The sequence below is a fragment of the Sapajus apella genome, unplaced genomic scaffold (assembly GCF_009761245.1).
Source record: "Sapajus apella isolate SASKATOON/1434 unplaced genomic scaffold, GSC_monkey_1.0 scaffold16, whole genome shotgun sequence".
In the NCBI taxonomy this organism is placed as follows: Eukaryota; Metazoa; Chordata; class Mammalia; order Primates; family Cebidae; genus Sapajus; species Sapajus apella.
This window is the reverse complement of record NW_022436956.1, coordinates 18,144,965-18,165,294: the sequence shown is the minus strand read 5'-3', so window position 1 is coordinate 18,165,294 and position 20,330 is coordinate 18,144,965. Positions and strand designations below refer to the sequence as shown.

The 20,330-nt window shown below is 38.1% G+C and overlaps 1 protein-coding gene across 8 annotated transcripts in view; it reads right to left on the bottom strand.

Annotated features, from left to right (window-relative positions):
- The window catches only part of SIK3 (SIK family kinase 3), a 242,828-nt gene that overhangs the window by 188,577 nt on the left and 33,921 nt on the right, over positions 1-20,330 (bottom strand). The window contains exon 1 of one of the 8 annotated variants that reach the window (XM_032285438.1): positions 1,584-1,726. The exons of the other annotated variants lie outside the window; for them this stretch is intronic. The gene's annotated coding sequence lies outside the window, so the exon portion shown is untranslated. Of the gene's footprint in view, positions 1-1,583; positions 1,727-20,330 lie in introns of those variants that run through there. 8 annotated transcript variants of the gene reach the window in all.

Here is a 20,330-nt window from a genome sequence, read left to right as displayed (position 1 = left end):
ATGCCTGTAATCCCAGCACTTTGGGAGGCTGAGGCAGGCGGATCACCAGGTCAAGAGTTCAAGACCAGTCTGGCCAACATAGTGAAACCCCATCTCAACTAAAAACACATAAAATTAGCCAGATGTGGTGGTGTGCACTACTTGGGAGGCTGAGGCAGGAGAATCACGTGAGCCTGGGAGGCAGAGGTTACAATGAGCCAAGATCGCACCACTGCACTCCAGCATGAGCAACAGTGCGAGACTCCGTCTCAAAAAACAAAAACAAAAAAAAAAAAAAAAAAAGAAAGAAAGAAAATATTCAGAACAAGCCCTACAATTAAGTCAGTTCATGACAGGCTTGCTACTAACATATGATGTTTGTGGTGTATAAATGGTGCAATGTACACTACAGTTTTTACTGCATATCATAAACAGACATGTTACTATGAAGTTGAGGGAGGGGAAGAAAACAGATTTAATGCTTTAGCTGACTAAAATCTAAAAGTCCACATTCAAAGGACACATTTTTTTTTTAAAGAGATAAGGAGTTAATTTTATATTAAATAAAATCTATTGTATTATAAGTAACATTTGTTGGGCACTTCACATGTAGTAGGTACTATAGCTAAGTGCTTTAAATGATTATCTGATTTAATCCTCACACAGACACTAAAGAAGTAGTTACTATTATTTTACAAAGAAGAAAACTAAGGTTTAGAACTGTTAAGAAATTGCCCAAACTGCTAATAAATGAAGAAGCTGAAACTCCCATCCAGGTTTTCCTGATGGGAAGTCTTTCCAAAGCCTGGACTCACCACTATTTCTTCAACAAGGATAGCAGCAGGTTCTAGCGTAGAAATAAACTAAACACAGTGACTAAACACATTTCCCCACACACTCATCTCTACCACTCCCACAACCCACCTGAACTCTTGCTAATTGTTCTTAGTCACTGAAAACATTACATGGCTAAATAAATGTCAGCTTTGAAAAGGGGGGGGAAGTGCCTTACAAGCTTGAGCCACAGAGGATGGGCCTCTTTTTCAAAGCCTTGTCTGTTCATTGATTCATTCAAATCTCACTGAGCACCTACTATAAGAAGTGGTACTGTGTAAAGGGCCGAAGATTGCTTAGGCTCAATGGCTCCATCACTAAGTGAGTATGTGACTAAGTTACTCTACTTCTCACTATGTTAATTATCTAAAGCACTTAGAACTGTGCTCACCATTTATTATAGGAAACAATAAATGCTAGCAGGTATTATTACTGTGTTAATTATGTTACTAAGCAATAGTTAAGCCACAAGCTTCTGGGTGATATAGCATGCTATTCTCTCTCTTTTGAAGCTCGAAATCTAAGACATGTGCATAAATAAATCTGTAAATAACACTATAGGTATTAGTACATAAATGCTACAGATGTGCCAAGGAAGAGATTACTTCTAGCTAAAGAGATCAGGGAAGGTCTCATGGAAAAGGTGCACTTGAGCTAGGCCATAATACGAAAGTAGAAGAGAACATTCCATATACAGAATATAAGTGTGGAACAGTAAAGAAGTTGGGCTCCAGTGAAGACTTATCATGGAAGACTGGTGATGAATAAACCTGGAAATGTAGGTAAGATGAGGGACCAGATATCCAGAAACTTAAAGATCCAAATAGGGATTTCCCCTCTGGAATCCCTTCCACACTCTTCGTGGAAGTCTTTCCCTTCTCCTTTTCTTCTCTTTTCTCCACCTAACTAAAATCACCTTTCTGTGAAACAAAAAAAAAAAAAAAAAAAAAAAAGACCCAAATAAAGAGTTTAAATATAAATACCATCATCATATTTTCTTTTCTTTTTCACTGTATATATTTAAGGTGCATAATACAATGTTTTGATATACTTACACATAGTGAAACGGTTTCTATATAGTCAAGCAAATTAACTTATCCATCATCTCACATAATTATCTGCCTCCTTTTTCAGCAAGGGCAACTAAAATCAGCAAAAATCCCAGTACAACACAACATTATTAACTATAGTCCTCATGTTGTACACTGGCTCTCCAGAATATCATATTTTAAAATGTAAGCTACTATTAATATTCCTCAGAGTGGAATATACATATAAAAATGCAAAAAAGAACAAATTCCCCCAATTTGGGGGATAGCAGGAAGTAATGTAAGAAAAGGGGGGAAAATAGCAAAACAAGTCAGAAGAAATACAGAAGAAAGCCAGGTTTCACAGGTAATGCAGTTATATATACCAGCTTTCTTCAAACTGTACGGTAATCACATAAATTTGACAAAGGCTACAGGCCCCACCCCCATCTAGCTCTTAAGGGGTCCACAAGACACTGGTACTTCAAGATCTCTCAAATGTCCTATAATTTTAAAAACTGATTAATTTTGCTCACTCTATATATCCCCAAACCTATTTAATTTAAAAAAAAAAAATCCTTTCCTCCTAGTATATTTAAACAATGAATGATGCTAGTGTTCTACAAAACTTATTCTAGAAAACTTGGATGCTAAAATATCTGAAAAAAATTGGGAAAAGTATGATGCCATATGAGACGAGACAGGAGATGTGTCTTAACAGTTCTATAATCATTTTTCAGAAAGACTTTTCCAAGATCACAGACTACTCTGGAATTCTCTCTAATTTTGTTTTTACCCTAAGAGGCAAATAAATGAACTAAGGGAGTTCTATACATGATTATCATGCTTTGTTTTCTAAGTGGCAACACAATTTTTAAGACTAAACTCTAACAACAATACAATTTGAATTAACTTCTGATTTCCTTCTCGAAAGATACCCTAAGGATTTCACAAAGTATTTTCCTTTACTTACCAGAAAAGGAAACAGGTAGAGCCCATTTATCTTTACTCTTTTTTTCATGTCTTTTTCATCTTTTTCTCTCCAGTCTACCATTTTCCATTCTCCATTCTTCCATTCATATGTGATTTTCCCTTTACTGGCCCACTTTTGTCCTATGTATTCATGTCCTTATTTCTCCCAGCTCCCAGCTCAAATTATTATCTGGAGCCTGGGGACTGCCATTATGACCAGAGAGCATGTTCAACTGCTAATAACTGACTTCAAGGATTACAAAAGGTGCACAACATACTACAGCTCCCAAATTTTTAGCCTACAGTAGACACTGCCCATTCCGCCAAAGCACTCTTTCTCACGAAACCCACAGTGCTCTCAACAGCTACTTCCAATTTACCGGAGCTAAAACCTATTTGCAGACAGGTCCTATAAGTTCTCATTTGCATTCTTTAGATTCTATTGGCTGAAATGTAAATTACACTAGTAAACACAATTCACAGGTAAGAAAGAAGGCACAATGGTTAAAGGCCAGAGGGGTGTCTCGCTGCACCTCTATATGTGTCGGGTTCTTAAAAGTCAGTGTCGGCCGGGCGCGGTGGCTCAAGCCTGTAATCCCAGCACTTTGGGAGGCCGAGGCGGGTGGATCACGAGGTCAAGAGATCGAGACCATCCTGGTCAACATGGTGAAACCCCGTCTCTACTAAAACTACAAAAAATTAGCTGGGCATGGTGGTGCGTGCCTGTAATCCCAGCTACTCAGGAGGCTGAGGCAGGAGAATTGCCTGAACCCAGGAGGCGGAGGTTGCGGTGAGCCGAGATCGCGCCATTGCACTCCAGCCTGGGTAACATGAGTGAAACTCCGTCTCAAAAAAAAAAAAAAAAAAAAAAAAAGTCAGTGTCTGCATTAGAAGCGTTTGAGACACGGTACGGGCCTTTACCTAAATACCAGTACCACAACCAGGAATCTTCATATAATTAACACACATAAGGATAAATAAAAACAATGAGGATAAACTTCAAAACAACCTTGAGACATTTTATTTCCCAGGAGTCTTTCCTCCACACTGACTACCAAAATGTTTTCTGTAAGCATCTTGCTGTCATTTCTGAGTTAGATTTCATCTAAATATGAGTAATCATCCTAATTAAGAAAAGCCAACTGGCTAAAATGCTAAAAGATCACGCCCTCCCTTAAAATAATATCTTTCTCGGTTCAACTAAGAATGTGGAGTGCAACAGTGTAAAGGAAAATATAAGACTCATTCAATGATGGCACATAACTAAGCCAATTAAGATAAATTTTAAAAGTTGTTTACTTAGTAGTCACCAAATTCTATAAGGAAAATAACTGTTGGTGCAATTATGCAGTTTTGTATCTCATTAGTTGCCACAGTGGAAGATTACGTATTGTTCAACAATGATATTTGTTGAACCAATAAAATCAAAAGCTACTGTCAGAAAGCTGTGTTTATATATCCCTTAAATCAGTACATCTTTTTTCTTCTTTTAAAACCAAGATATGCCCACAAGAGTTCCCCAAACAGCTTCCATATTAAAATTATAAATTATTGAAATGATCAACTTCTCTAACCTGTGAAGTTGTAAAAACACAGTAGTTTCTGATTCAGCAAAGGGCATTCCCACCATCCCATCAAAGGTGCCATGAAACAACAGACTAAAGACAAGGAAAGCTTAAAAAAACACTGCAATTCACTTCTACTTTTTCCATCTCAACATTAAAACATGTATCATGTAAACAAAAACCCATTACCATATAAAAATAAGGTGGAAGTTCTGGCCTAAGCCAGGGCAATTAATTATACTGTAGTCTCCCTACTCAATGAGGCTTAAGTAAAATTTTAAAAAATTGTGAAATCCATTTAATATTCAACTCGTAACTAAACAGCAAAAGCACTACCATTTTACAAAACCAATTCTAGATGACATACTCATAGGAGTTTCCAAAAAATGCCTGACCTCTTCATACTCCTGCTGAATATATTAACCATGCCTCAATATTGTGCGAATGTAACAAAGCTTAGCTTCCGTATCATATCACTACTAAAATGAACATTCAACTGAACTATTCGGCCATAGGGCTTCATGTCTATTTAATTATTCAACCATATCTTGGTCTCCAAATCTAATTTATCTTTTCCCTGGTTCTGAACGTTAGTTATATTTTACAATCTCACTTTAATTACTTTCTGTCAGACAGACATCTCAAATCCTGTGTGAAACAAAACACAGAATAAATGAAGTTTTATTCACCTTTATGCCCTTAGCATTTAGTGCAGTACCTGGCACACAAGTTCTTAATTCATGGTTAAATGACTTGAAGGCTACTGCCCCAGTATAGTTCTGGCTCAATAAAAACTTATGTCAAATGACCATAGCAAATATTAGTAATGTTAGTTTTGAAATGAATCAGAAGCCGTATTCCCTGAATCGATGTTCCTGGTGATGATTTTGTCAATGAGCAAAGGAATGTCAAAGACTACTTTTAAAACTATTCTACTTCTTGAATCTTTTCAAAGGAAACAAATGTATCATTTCGTGTTACATAACAAATATTTAAATGCAAGTGAATGAAACAAATTTCCAAATTATAACTCTAATACCATTATTTTTACTTTTTTTATTCTTACTTTCTAAACTTTTTGGGGGGTAGGTGATATAAAAAAAAACATGCTTCTAAGAAAGTTTAGTACTTATAAAAACCCATCTCAGTGATCATAGCAAACCTATACTATTCTAATTCTATACACAGCAAGTTATAGTATCTCTAAACTGTAATTTCTGCTTAGACAAGATTAAGAGTCCTGGTGACTAAATTTAATTATGATTCATTTAGACAAGCCAAGACACATCACTAGACAAAAAGTAAACTACTGACTTAGAGATTTAATGATACAAAAATACAATAAAGCCTGCCAGGAAATAGTATTTCCCTCTTCAGCTTCAAACAGCACCAAGCCTGGTCACCTTCACAGACCTCTTCACCCCATATTTTGTATCACCAAGATAAAAAAGAAAGTTAAAACCTTGAGGGCCCAGTCCAAGTTTCTACCTTTAAAAAGGCAAATCACCAGCCTAGGCAACATAGGAAGACCTCATCTCTATAAAAAGTAAAAAAAAAAAAAAAATTAGCCAGGAGTGGTGGTACATGCTTGTTGTCCCAGCTGTAATAGGTGAGGCAGGAGGATCACTTGAGTGCAGGAGTTTGAGGCTGCAGTGAGCTAGGATTGCATCACTGCACTGCAGCCCGGGTGGCAGAGCAAGACACCCATCTCTAAAAAACAACATGGCAAATCAGTCAAACTATCCAATATTGAGACTAGTAAATAGATAATTGGTAATAACATCTGCAAATCAGCCATAGAATTTCCTCAGTTATCTTTCTTGGCTTCAAACAATGGGAACCATATTTAAGAACCTAGGATATGAAGACTGGTTACATAGATAATATTTGTACATGTTAAACCACCACAAGCTAATTTCATACATTTCAATATTACTCTTCCCCTTCACCTCCAAAGGCACAAAACAGAATCAGAGTCTTCTATTTTAGGAATTATTTAGGGAGGATCTGTCAATCTATAAACAAATATCTGCTTAGTGACGGGAAAAACCTCTGTTCACCAGCCAAGGGACTTGCGAGAATGAGAGTTACATGTGGCATCTCCCCTCTTTGGCCTCCTAATGCCACATCAGTTTGTAGTTATTCTTGTACTACAAGAGTATCAGTTTCAGAACGTAAGCCTCATAAGCTCCCAGGAAAGCCATTCTAGTGGAACTGTTCCAGAGAGTTTCACTTTAGCTCCATAAAGAACCTAAGAAGCCCCACCCACAAGAGTGAACAGTAATTGCTCTATTGGTTCCCAACTCTGACCTATAAAGACCAAAGCCTGAGCTGTCTGTAATCCATAAGCCATTTTAATATTCTGCTAGAACATTGCAAAAATGTGGTTTTCACTAGAGGCACTGGCATGAAGCTGAAATTGGTATTCTCAGTTACTAATCCTGTGTGGAATTTGTTCTAATGCTCAAAAGTAGAGGAAATTCTCTCTCTTTTTAAGTAAAAAGGGCAGTGGTGAGACCCAAAACACTTATGACAGGCCATATAACAGACTGTCTTAATCACACTTAGATAAATAATAAGTAGTAAGCTATTCTTCTCCGCACATTTCAGCAAGCAATCTACTCCATTATTTTGGCATCTGTTTCTTAAAATCTGCTGCACCTATCCTTCTAAAACAAATAACACTGTGTAAAAACGTATTAACTCTAAACTTCACAGGTAGAAAATCATCCAGTTTAAACATTTTTTATATGAGGAAACTGGAGTTCAAATGTGTTCAGTGATTTAGCCAAGGTTACACGTTCTGTGGTAGACTCAGGATGAGAATTAGGGAGTCCTGACTTCAGTCTGTATTTTATGACCACATGCACTAGACAATGAGAGAAAGCCCTACCATTCATTGGTGGTAAGTATAGTGGGCACTGTTCCTGTCCATCTGTCTTTTAAAATATACAATTCCTCACTGTTCTGTACAATAGCCTATGGTAACAGAGCATGTATGAGCTAAATTGCTATTCAAGGGTCATTTTAACAAGCATGACACAACGCTGAGGCACAATGCCCATGTTAAGCAAACAGCAAAATACCATGACACAATTAAGGCTTTATTTAAGCCAAACCATGTATCTATGCCACTGCTTCACCATTTAACTAAGAAGCATCTTGAGGGCAAAAATTATTTCTTCTTGATCTCTATATCCTTTACAGCACTATTCAATACTTTTGCTCACATTCCCACTAAAATAAATTTAATGGGGGGACAAAAGAATATTTTTAAGTTGACATCTAAAATTTTCATTAAAAGGTTTAATCATTGCAAAGGCTATACTTTCATTTATATATCAATCTATGCCTATTTAAAACTGACATCTAAAAACACTATTATATTGCTAATTTTAAAGCTATTAAACCTATTATATCAGCCAAAGTGGCTTACGACTGTAATCCCAGCACTTTGAGAGGAAGAGAGATAGGTGGATCACTTGAGCCCAGCAGTTCAAGACCAGCCTGAGTCACATGGCAAAACCCTGTCTCTACAAAAAAAATACAAAAATTAGCCACACATGGTGGCACTCGCCTGTAGTTCCAGCTACTCAGGAGGCTGAGGTGGGAGGATCACTTCAGCCTGGGAGGCAGAGGAGTGAGCCAAAATCACACCACTGCACTCCAGCCTGGGCAACAGAGCAAGACCCTGTCTAAAAAACAAACAAACAAGCCTACTGTATCACTAATATCAATGAAATCTAAACACCTGGGCAATTTGATATTCCTCATCCTACATTTTAAAACTGTAATGGAATCTTTTCTTCCTATATAAAATGCTATGCATTTGTCTCCCTGAAATTGTATTTCTATTCTGCTTCTTCCGTAGTATTTAATATAATTTTTATCATACTTTCCTTAATGAAAACATGTATATTATTTTTTATTTATGTTGGATTGTGGTATTGTTACTATTATAGTAAAACACAATTGATGAAGACAATGCAAATGTTACACATTTCTAAACATAAAAAGCAATTTCCTTTTTTGGAGATGCATCTCTTAATAAGATGTATGGAAGAAGATAGATACCTTCATAAAAGGAAGTTTCACATGTGACACCAGTGTTTTGACTATGCCTTTGTTAGAATCCTGGAGATTTTATACCTCATAGAAATGTACAGTGGTGAGATTCAAGACGGGTAAAAGGTATGGCTGTCTTCTGTTAATCTTAAGAAGGCACAGGGATAAAGGGAAGGTAGGAAAGGTGAACTAGCATTATGCCAGTGTTGCCTTCAGACAAATCAATTTCAGGAAAGAGTATAAATAAAATGTTGAGAACCTGGAAATTTATTCTCTTAAAACAATCCAAGCCTAGATATACTTAGAAGACATGTCCTCCAGTTTGAGATCATGGCTCTAAAGCACTGGGCTTTGTTCATTTCAGCACTTGGGAGGCCGAGGTGAGAGGACTGCTTGAGACCAGGGGTCTCAATCTCAACTCACTACAACCTCTGCCTCCTGGGTTCAACCTTCAGGCATGTGCCACCACACCCAGCTAATTTTTGTAGTTTTTAGTAGAGACACGGTTTCCCCATGTTGGTCAGGCAAGTCTTGAATTCCCGACCTCAAGTTATCCACCCGCCTCAGCCTCCCAAAGTACTGGGATTACAGGCATGAGCCACCACGCCCAGCCTGTATCTAAACCCCACCTCTACTAAAAATACAAAAATTAGCCAGGCATGGTGGTGTGTGCTTGTAAATCCCAGCTATTCGGGAGGCTAAGGCAGAGAATCACTTGAACCCAAAAGGCAGAGGTTACGGTGAGCCCAGATGGCGCCACTGCACTCTATCCTGGGCAACAAAAGCAAAACTCTGCCTCAAAAAAAAAAAAAAAACTATCTACCTCTGGAGAACCCTGACTAATACAAGTCCAGAATTACACGCTAAAACTTGGAATTTTCCTTGTATATAATAAGGTGCTTTGTGAGGATTTTTAGAATGCATGAGAAAAATCAAAATAGGGCTTTAGAAATATTAGTATCACAGCAGTAGGCAGGAGAGACTGCAGGAAACCTACAGGTAGAAAGACCAGTTACTACAGCAATAGCCCAGGCATGGTGGGGTGTCAAGGGCTGGCAGTAAAACCTGATCATAAGGCGCTTAAGGGCTTAATACTCTGAAATCCTCTATAAAGAGTCTACCTCTGGCATTCATTCTGAGCTTTGTATCGTGTTTACAACAAAGGAATCTCTTTTCTGAATCACATTTTAACATTTCAGTCTTCAGCAGGTTTATAAGAAAGTAGAAAAGGCAGAAACAGCTCTATATATTATCCCAACAAAACAAAAGTCTTATTGTATCCCTTTAAGCAAAAAATAAATAAATAAATAAAATAAAAATAAAATAAATAAATAAATCAGAAGTTACCTTATGCTCTGGGAGTAACCTCCTTCCAATGACTACATGCTATCAGCTACAATCTACCTCTGGTAGACAGGAAGCTTCACTGTAATAGCAAATTTCTGGTTGAAGAGCTTGCCAAGGTCCAATCCCAAACAGCTTAGTGGCTCTAATGCCATAGTTTCAGAAAGCAATAATTTCCAGATGTATGCTGCTGACTGTTGCAATGCAGGAGGATCTGGCACTTTATTCTGGGCCACACAAACAGCACAACTGATTGAACGCTTAATGGGTTCCACTGTGTACTAGATACTGATGACACAAGGATGATTAAAATAGTCCCACCTTCAAAGAAGCCAGAGTCTTTTGGGAAGTATACACAAAAAAGTAACTCTAGGCTGGGCATGGTGGCTGACGCCCGTAATCCCAGCACTTTGGGAGGCCGAGGTGGGCGGATCACGAGGTCAGGAGTTTGAGACCAGCCTGGCCAACGTGGTAAAACCCTGTCTCTATTCAAAATACAAAAATTAGCCAGGTGTAGTGGTGCACACCTGTAATCCGAGCTACTCGGAAGGCTGAAGCAAGAGAACTGCTTAAACCTAGGAGGCAGAGGTCGCAATGAGCCTAGATCATGGCACTGCACTCCTACCTGGGCAACAAAAACAAGACTCCATTTCAGAAAAAAAAAAAGAAAAGTGGCAAATGCTATTATAGATAAATATGTAAGAAATGCCTTGAGAATAATAATAATAGCTACTTGAGAATAATAATAATAGCTATATTTATGAAGTAGTTAGTATGTGCAGGCCCTTTCAATGCATTTTCCCTACATGAATTCACTTACCCTCACAGCAAGACTAATACTACTCATTTGTTATAAATGAGAAAACTGAGGCACAAAGAAATTAAAGTTTCATCCCAGTTATATAGAACTACCCTAATAACGAAGGCAGTCTGGCTCCAAACTCAGGGATTTTAACTAACCACTATATTGCCTTTTATTTTTCCTCCAAAACAGGGTCTTGCTCTGTTACCCAGGCTGGAGTGCAGCAGCACAATCATGGCTCACTGCAGCCTTGAACTCCTGGGCTAAGTGATCCTCCTCGTTCAGCATCCAGAGCAGCTGAAACCACAGGCATGTACTACCACGCCCAGCTAATTTTTTAGTTTTTGTAGAGATGGGGTCTCGCTATATTGCCCAGGCTGGTCTTGAACTTCTGAACTCAAGCAATCCTCCTGACTTGGCCTTCCAAAGTACTGGGTTTACAGATGTGAGCTACCACACTCAGCATGCATCCGTTCTCTCTCTCTCTCTCTCTCTCTCTCTCTCTCTATGACAAGGTCTGCTATGTTGTTCAGGCTGGGCTCAAGCAATCCTCCTGCTTCAGACTCCCAAGTAGCTAGGACTGTGGGTGTATACCCCGCACAGGCTTATGTTGCCTCTTATAATGAAGGACTAATTAATGTTGCCTTGGCCAGCAGTTAAGACTAAAGAGAGAAGAGAGTAGATGACATATTTGAGACAGACTACTGAAGAATCACCAGACAGACTAGATGTTTGGGGTGCAAGGCTGAGTGCTTATTAACAGGGAGTGCTCAAGGGGACAACACTCTAGCAAAAAGAACGCAAGTACAACAACAGCAAGCAGGTCAGGGGCAGAAGTATGAGATCTAGAGTACAGAGCACAGTGACAGAACAGTCAGTAGTCTGCATATACTGCAGGACACATGGGTCCCGGAACAACAGCAGAGGCTATAAAGATGACTGTGGTGTAGTGGGCCTTGGAGGCTTTCTATTTCAGGTAACAGAGACCCATCCAAAGCCTTACTGCTGAGTGATAGGAGCAGTTCTACCTACTACAAAGATAACTCGGGATGAAAGGTACAAGATGGCCAAGAGGCCAGGAGAGCAATTAGGAGATTACCACAATAATTGTGTCAAGAAATCATAAGGACAGGATGGATGCAAGCACATGTTTCTGAAGCACAATCAACAGTACTTGATAGGCCAGGCGAGGTGGCTCACACCTGTAATCCCAGCAGTTTGGCAGAGGTGGGAGGATCACTTGAGCCCAGGAATTCAAGACCAGCCTAGGCAATATAGTGAGACCCCATCTCTATAAATAATTCTAAAATAAACAAAAATTAAAATGCTTAAAATAAAAATAAAAAATAACAGTACTTGCTGACTAGTTGCAGGTGAAGGATAAGGAAGACAAGCAGACAGGCAAAGCTATTCTGAGGCTCTTGTTCTGGGCAAAACAGGAAAAAAAGAGGATCAATGTTTAAGAGGAATAATAATTACAGCAACTAATTTTTATTAAGATATTAGTATATACTAGGACTATGCTAAATACTTCTACAAGAATTATTTAATACTGATAAAATAAGTTCATTATCACCCTTTCATAAATGGAGAAATGGGGGCTTAGAGAAAATAAAGAGTTTATTCAGGGACACAGTCACAAAGCACTGAAGGTAGAGAAAGACTTTACTTTACATAAACAGAGTTTAAGATATCTGGAGAGGCATCCAAATGTAGATTTCTAACAGGCAGCTCAATATTTTTATATGAACTTCAGGAAAGCTAAGAGTACCACAGATTTATAATAACAATGTAACTATAATATTGTTACTATTCTTACTATTTAGCATTTTTATTAAGCACTTAGTGTACATAAGACACTATGTTAAATGTTTTACACACATTATTCATTTAATCCACACAATCCTGAGGTGATTACCTCTATTCTCCCAACTCTTACTTATAGAGAAAGAAACAGAAACAGAGAGAGACAAAGTAAATCAGTCCATGTCTCTTAGGGAGAAAATAATGGAACCAGATTCAAATGCCGGTCTCTCTGGTTTGGACGAGGGGAGAGAAGAGAAAGTGGGCTATGAGTGGGTTGGGAAGAGGAGCCATGGACAGAATCCAGAAGAATATAATCGCTTAACAAGCAGGCAGAGAAACAGGCACTACCTCACAAGATGGTTGTAAAGATAAGGAAAAGCACACAAAGGACTTGGCTAAGGCTACAGTTTGAATGTCTTCCCCTCTAAAAGTCAGAGGTTGCCAATGTGATGGTAGTAAGAAGTCAGGCCTTTAAGACATCATTGGATCATAAGGGTTCCTCCCTTCATGAATGCAATTAGGTACCCTTATAAATGGGCTTGATGGAGGGAGTTACTCCTTTTTTGCCCTTCTGCCTTCCACCATGTGAGGACACAGCATTCAAGGTATCATCTAAGAATCAGAGACCAAATCCCCATCAATGAATCTGCCAGTGCCTTTCCAGCCTCCAGAACTGTGAGAAAATAAAATTCTGTTATTTATAAATCACCAAATGTCAGGGATTCTCTTATAGCAGCACAAAAGAACTAAGACAGTGACCAAAAAAAGGCTCTATCAGTTTGGAGGATGTGCTAGAGGATGAGGAGACAGAAGAGAACCAACAGGGAAGCAGATCTATTAAATGGAAAAGGATTAATTAATAAAACAAAGTCCCCAAGAAGAAGTGGCAGAATGGGATCAGGACAGTGCAGGTGAACACACAGAGCTCCTATCCCACCTGCTAGAGAAAGTATAAACTTGTCTGGAGGATAGTCTGGCCAATTCTTATGCACATTTCAAATATGCCCATCTTTGATCTTTTCTCCTCTTCTAAAACTGGGCTGTGCATATATACCAACCAAGGACGTATCTACAAATGCAAGGATGGTCCACCTTTAGCAATATTGGTGAAAATGAAAAAATGGAAATAACTTAAAAGTCCATCACTAGGGGAAAGGTGAAATAAAGTAATAAACATCTGTGTAATAACATTTTACATAGCCATTTAAAAGAGGTAAATATGCTGACATGAAAAGATTTCTATAGTTTATTTCTAATTAAACATTTATTTAGAGATAATTGTAGAGTCACATTCGGTTGTAAGAAACAATACAGAAATCTCCTGTACCCTTTACCTCGTTTCCCTCAATGGTGACATCTTGCAAAACTATCATTCAATATCATAATTGAATTTTTAAAAACTTAGATAATACTACATACATTATTACCTTTGTGCATTTTAAGTGTCCATACAATGTGTACATGTATAGAAGAAGACATATATTTAACTGCTAGCAGTTGACATCTCTTAGAAGAGTAAAACATTAAAGGAGAAAAAAACAGAGGACATACACCTTTATGTACATCTGCACTAATTTTTCTTACTTACGAAGTATATAAATTAATCCTAGAATATAAAAGGTAAACAGGCAGAGGGGTTAGATTTTGAAATAAATATAGGCACTTATCCTTTTGATCAAGGGAGTTTAATATTTGGAAGCAGTGGGGAGGAAAAGTGAAAAAGATTACACTGAAAGCCTCTATTTCCTCAATTTAGTAGATAGGCAAGCTATGATTCATTCAATAGGAACAAGTACTCTGTCACAGCCTAATCCACGCCAGGCTTTGTCCTAGGCCACGAAGAATCAAAAATTAACCAGACAGGTGTGCTCTCTGACCTCGAGGAGCTTAGAGCCTACCAACAAAAGTGGGCATTAACAAAAAACATGACACAGTTACACTCACCAGTACAGTAGAGCATAGCAGTTTAGAACATGGGCACTGGGATCTGCCTGGGTTCAAATTCCAACTCTGCTACCAAATGGCTGCGTGACTTAGGACAAATGACTTAACATTCCTTACTTCATTTCCTCATCTACAAAATGGAGATAATTCCAGGTCCTACTTATTTACCCACCTATATAACTCATAGGGTTGCTCTGAAAACCAAAACAGTTCCTATTTGCTAAGAACAGTCTCTGCAACTCATAAACACTCAAAGGTTGCTGTTATTATTGTTGTTACTTACATTACCTTTAGGGAATCTAATTTCAGAGGGAATCTAATCTACCTTTAGGCAAATGGAAGGTCAGGGAAAACTTTCTCAAGAAAGGAACATGTAAGCTAAGTCCTTAAGATGAATACTAATTAAACATACCAAGAAAAAAGGTGTCTAGCAGAGAGAAGAGCGTATACAAAGCCCTGTGCTAAGAATGAGCTTGGCATGTGAAGGATCTGAAAAAGGCCCAGTGAAGCTAAGGCAGTAAGAAGAGAGAGATGAGGCTGCAACACCAGAAAGAATATATTAAACTTAAGAATTTTACCTCTGGCTGGGCATGGTGGCTCACACCTGTAATCCCAGCATGTTGGAAGGTCTAGGCAGGCAGATCACAAGGTCAAGAGTTCCAGACCAGCCTAACATGGTAAAACCCCATCTCTACTAAAAATACAAAAATTAGCCAGGCATGGTGGCACACGCCCATAATCCCAGCTACTCAGGAGGCTGAAACAGGAGAATTGCTTGAACCTGGGAGGCAGAGGTTGCAGTGAGCCAAAATCACGCCACTGCACTCCAGCCTGGGTGACAGAGTAAGACTCTTTTTCAAAAAAAAAAAAAAATATTTTAGGCCGGGCGTGGTGGCTCACGCCTATAATCCCAGCACTTTGGGAGGCCGAGGCGGGTGGATCACGAGGTCAAGAGATCGAGGCCATCCTGGTCAACATGGTGAAACCCCGTCTCTACTAAAACTACAAAAAATGAGCTGGGCATGGTGGCGCATGCCTGTAATCCCAGCTACTCAGGAGGCTGAGGCAGAAGAATTGCCTGAACCCAGGAGGCGGAGGTTGCGGTGAGCCGAGATCGTGCCATTGCACTCCAGCCTGGGTAACAAGAGTGAAACTCTGTCTCAAAAAAAAAAAAAAAAAAAAAAAAAAAATATTTTACCTCCATCTTTACAATGAACAGTATTGTACAGGAAATGATGTAATAGATTTGTTGTTTATTCTTTTTTTAAAGGTCGCTCTGCTGAAGTAAAGAATCAGTTGCAATAGAGGAAGGTGACATGAACCAAAGGAAAATGGGGAAAGATTTAGAAAGAACTGTCATTCTGGTGACGGAAAAATGAAATCAACTCCAAACAAGTGAGAAAACTACAAAAGAGAATAACAAGCACAGATGAGGCTAAAACTCATGGATTAGTAAAAGGACAAATTAATATGACGAAATAATTTCTTCAGGCCCTAGAGCGGGAACAGAGAAAAAGGGCAGTATTGTTAATTCACAGCTGGAGATCTGCATGGCATGTGGGAAAGAAGAACAAAGATTCAGGAGACCCACAGATACTGATGACTCATTGAAAGTGACCAGTTATGGCATCCATATGGGATAAAGTGATGCCAGGAAGACTGTTACAAACTGGGAGACAATGAAGACTTAAGGGGCTGGCAGCCTCTGTGAAATGAGAAAATAAATTCAGCAAATGGAAGAACTGAAAAGACAGGAAACTGTGTTTCAAAGAGTAAAATTCACACATTTGTAATACCAGAGGTGGACATTTGACCACAGAAATAAATTGCTACAGAGAAGTGGAAGAACAGATAGCTGGGACAAGAAAGACTAAATTGGATGAGATTAAGATGCTAGACAAGTAATCAACGTGGACCTTAAAGGCACACGAAATCATGAAGAGAAAACTATTTAGAAAGAATAGGAATTAAAATTTCAGTTACAGTCTTAAATATAACACCATAAAGAATGTGTTTTTAATTATCTGGAATAAAACAGGATGCCTTGCTAAAAACAAAGCTTACTCTATTTGTTTAGCCATATAATTTTCAAGGACTTCCCTTGAATAGCCATTCCGGACAAAAGTTCTTAGACAGAGAAAGCAGCTTTCTTAACTTGATGATTTTTTGTCACAACTGGAGAGCAAGCAATATATTTAATAGTAAAAATTAAAGGCATAAACAAGCCACGGGCAGGAAGAAAATCTTTGCAAAATACTTATCTGGTGAAGCTCTGGTATCCAAAATATACAAAGAACTCTTAAAACTCAACAATAAGAAAACAAACATCCCAATTTAAAAATGGACAAAAGATATGAACAAATACCTCACCAAAAAGAGACATACAGATGGCAAACAGTATATGAAAAGATACTCAACATCATATGTTACTGGCTACTGCAAATTAAAACAACAATGAGATACCACCACATACCTATTAAAATGGCCAAAATCCAAAGCAGTGACATCAAATGCTAGTAAGGATATAGAACAGGAACTCTCATTTACCGCTGGCAGGAAAGCAAAATGGTACAACCACTTTGGAAGACAGTTTGGCAGTTTCTAGAAAACTAAACATTCTCTTACTATATGATCAAGCAGTCATGCCCTTTGTATTTACCCAAATGGGCTGCAAATTTATCCACACAAAAACCTGCACACAGATGTTTATAGCAGCTTTATTCATAGTTGAAAATAGCTGAAGCAACCAAGTTCCTTAATAGGTGAATGGGTTTAAACGGTGGAAATCCAGTCAATGTAATATCAGTGCTAACAACAATGAGCTATCAAATCATGAAAAAACTTGGAGGAAACTTAAATGCACATTACTAAGTGAAAAAAAGTCAATCTGAAAAAGGCACATACAATAATGCCATTCTGGTAACATCAAAACTGTGGAAACAGAAGATCAGTGATTGCTAGGGACTGGGTAGAGGAAGGGATGAATAGGTAGAGCACAGGGAATTCTTAGGGCAGTAAAATTATTCTGTATGATACTGTAATGGTGGATATGCAACATTGCAAACTTGTCAAAACTCATACAAATGTGCAACACAAACTATGGATTCTAATGTAAACTATGAACTTTATTGTACCAATACTGCTCATCAATTGCAGCATATGTACCACTCTAATGCAAGATGTTAGTATCAGGGAAAATTGTGGGGACAGGCAGAGATAACGGAGTATACAGGATTTCTCTGTACTTTCTGCTCAACTTTCCCATAAACTCTAAATTTCTCAACATAAAGCTTGGCCAGGTGCTGTGGTTCACGCCTGCAATATCTGAGTTTTGCGAGGTTGAGGTGAAGGGATCACCAGGAGTTTGAGACCCGGCAGAGCTAACACGGTGAGACCTCATCTTTACCAAAAATAAAAAATTAGTTGGGTATGGTGGCACACAACTGTAGTTCCATCTACTCAGGAGGCTGAGGCTGGAGGATGGCTTGAGCCCATGAGTTCAGGGCTACAGTGAGCTGTGATCACACTACTGCACTCCTGGGCAACAGAGCAAGACCCCATCTCAAAAAATAGAAAAAACCTATTCATTAAAAAAAAAATTTTTTAAGGTATTACCATTTGAGTCACACAAGTGAAAATAATGACTGGTGTGTGTGTGTGTGTGTGCACGTGTGCGCACACACGTGCATGTTTTGCAGCAATATATTCAAAAGGTTAATGCAAACTCTGCTTGGGCTAATTCTGGCTCTTCCACTTAATGGTTGTGTCACTTTGGGTACGTTATAAACTTCTCTAAGTCTCAGTTTCTTCACTGGCAAATTGGAGATGATAATCATCATGGAATTATTAAGATTAAATGAGTTCATAGATGCAAAAGCACTTAGAACAGTGACCAGAACAAATTAAGTGTTCAATAAATATTAGTTCCCTGTAACTCAAGGTCTATAAACCTATAAATCAACGTTACCTGGGAGCTTGTCAAAATGCAGACTCTCAGGCCACTTCAGACCTACTGAGTGTTCATTTTAATAAGATGCTCAGGTAATTTCTGTGCATATTTAAGTTGAAAAGCACTGTACTCGTTGGTATGATTATCATCAATCATAAGCTATTCTTAGAAAATGTCAATAAACAGAAATATTGGAAGAGTCCAAACTATTAGCTGACAATATGTTACAAAAAAGATAATAAATTATAATAGTTAACAAAATTTTGAAACATATTCTAAAGTTATGGTAATTAAAACAAAGTATAGGCACACAAGTAAATAAAGAACATATGTTAATATAACTGTTTCAAGAAAGTGAGTAAATGATAAACTGTTAAGACAACTGGCTAGAGATTTTTTTCTTAAATAAAAAAGTCAGGGCCAGGCACAGTGGCTGCTCAAGTCTGTAATATGAGCACTTTGGGAGGTCTAGGTGGGCAAATCACTTGAGGTCAGGAGTTTGAGCCCAGCCTGGCCAACATGGTGAAATCCCGTCTCTACTAAAAATACAAAATTTAGCCAGGCGTGAACTCCCCCATGCCCGGCCTGCTATGTTATATTTTCAGTAGGAAATAAGTTAATATTTCAGCAGACTAATATTTTCAGTAGGAATTACAAGCTTTCTGATTTTCCCTTGACAATTAACCCCAAAATATTAAAACATTTGGAAATACATTCTCATGTTACCCAAATTTTCCTAAGAATCTTTAAAGTAAAAATATGTCAAATTTTGTCCTCCCAGATAAGCCACTACATGCATTACCAATGGCCCTCTGACCAAACCTAGTTCCAGTTTAATTTCAACAGTGAACTATCTAAACCAGACAGGAAATTTAAGAACATAACACAAAATACTGGCCTGAAATGGAACCCATATGTCCAAAATATGCCTAATAATAACAGATAACAATTGTTTAAAAGTAATTGCAAGGAAATACTAAGTCCAAATTCACTTTAGTTTTAATTCTGAATCATTTCTCAATCTCTAAACTGGAAAAAAAAATTTTGTTAAACATTGGTCACCTCTGACTGAATGCAGGCTAAATGCAGGCTTCAGCCCCCAAATCACTAAGTGTGGAAAAACTGCATGCCTTCAAGAAAACTGCCAATGGAAGGATTTTTCTGGAAAAAGTGGTTCACATACACAATAGGAAAATCTCATACAGGTAACTCGGCTACCAATTTAATTCCCTTAAACAATTTGGAAACTAGTGGAAGTAAATGACTAATAACTAAAATACATGAGACAGCATGGAAAAAAAACATATGTATTAAAAGTACACAATGTGATTCAAGTTTGTTTTTAATTGCCTTTTGCTGAAGTTAGAATATTAAATTATTTTGCTGCAGATGAATCAGAAATCAGCTTTACTGGTTTCCTATAATGTTGCATTTAGAAATGTTCAGCTACTATAATGAATTATACGACTACTTAAAGGGGCTTCTTATTCCTTATACAATATTTAAAAGAATGTTTTACATGTATATCTGCCTTATACTAACTAATCTTCATATTATTAGACCTAAATTTATTAAAGTGATTTAAAAAACTACCAGTTTTTATCCCCTTTCTCTAAAACTGTCAGCTTCATGAGTGCCCAGGTCTTAGAAAATACGACCATCACTACACAAAAACCATAAATTAGTGAGGCTGGAATTCCCCCACAAAAGAGTGGAAAGATTCATTACCTGTTATCATATCTGTAACAGGCAATATTCTCTTGGTTTCTCAGAACCACTAAGTATGGCAGTCTCCTGTGCCCAACGTAAAGTCAGCTGCCAGGATATCTGTAACCAAACTGCAGGGCCTAGTTTCCCTTTTTCAAACGGTAAATACTCCTTCTGGCCTGATTTACCAATAAAGATGTGAGTAAAAAGAAATTATCGGCCGGGCGCGGTGGCTCAAGCCTGTAATCCCAGCACTTTGGGAGGCCGAGGCGGGTGGATCACGAGGTCAAGAGATCGAGACCATCCTGGTCAACATGGTGAAACCCCGTCTCTAC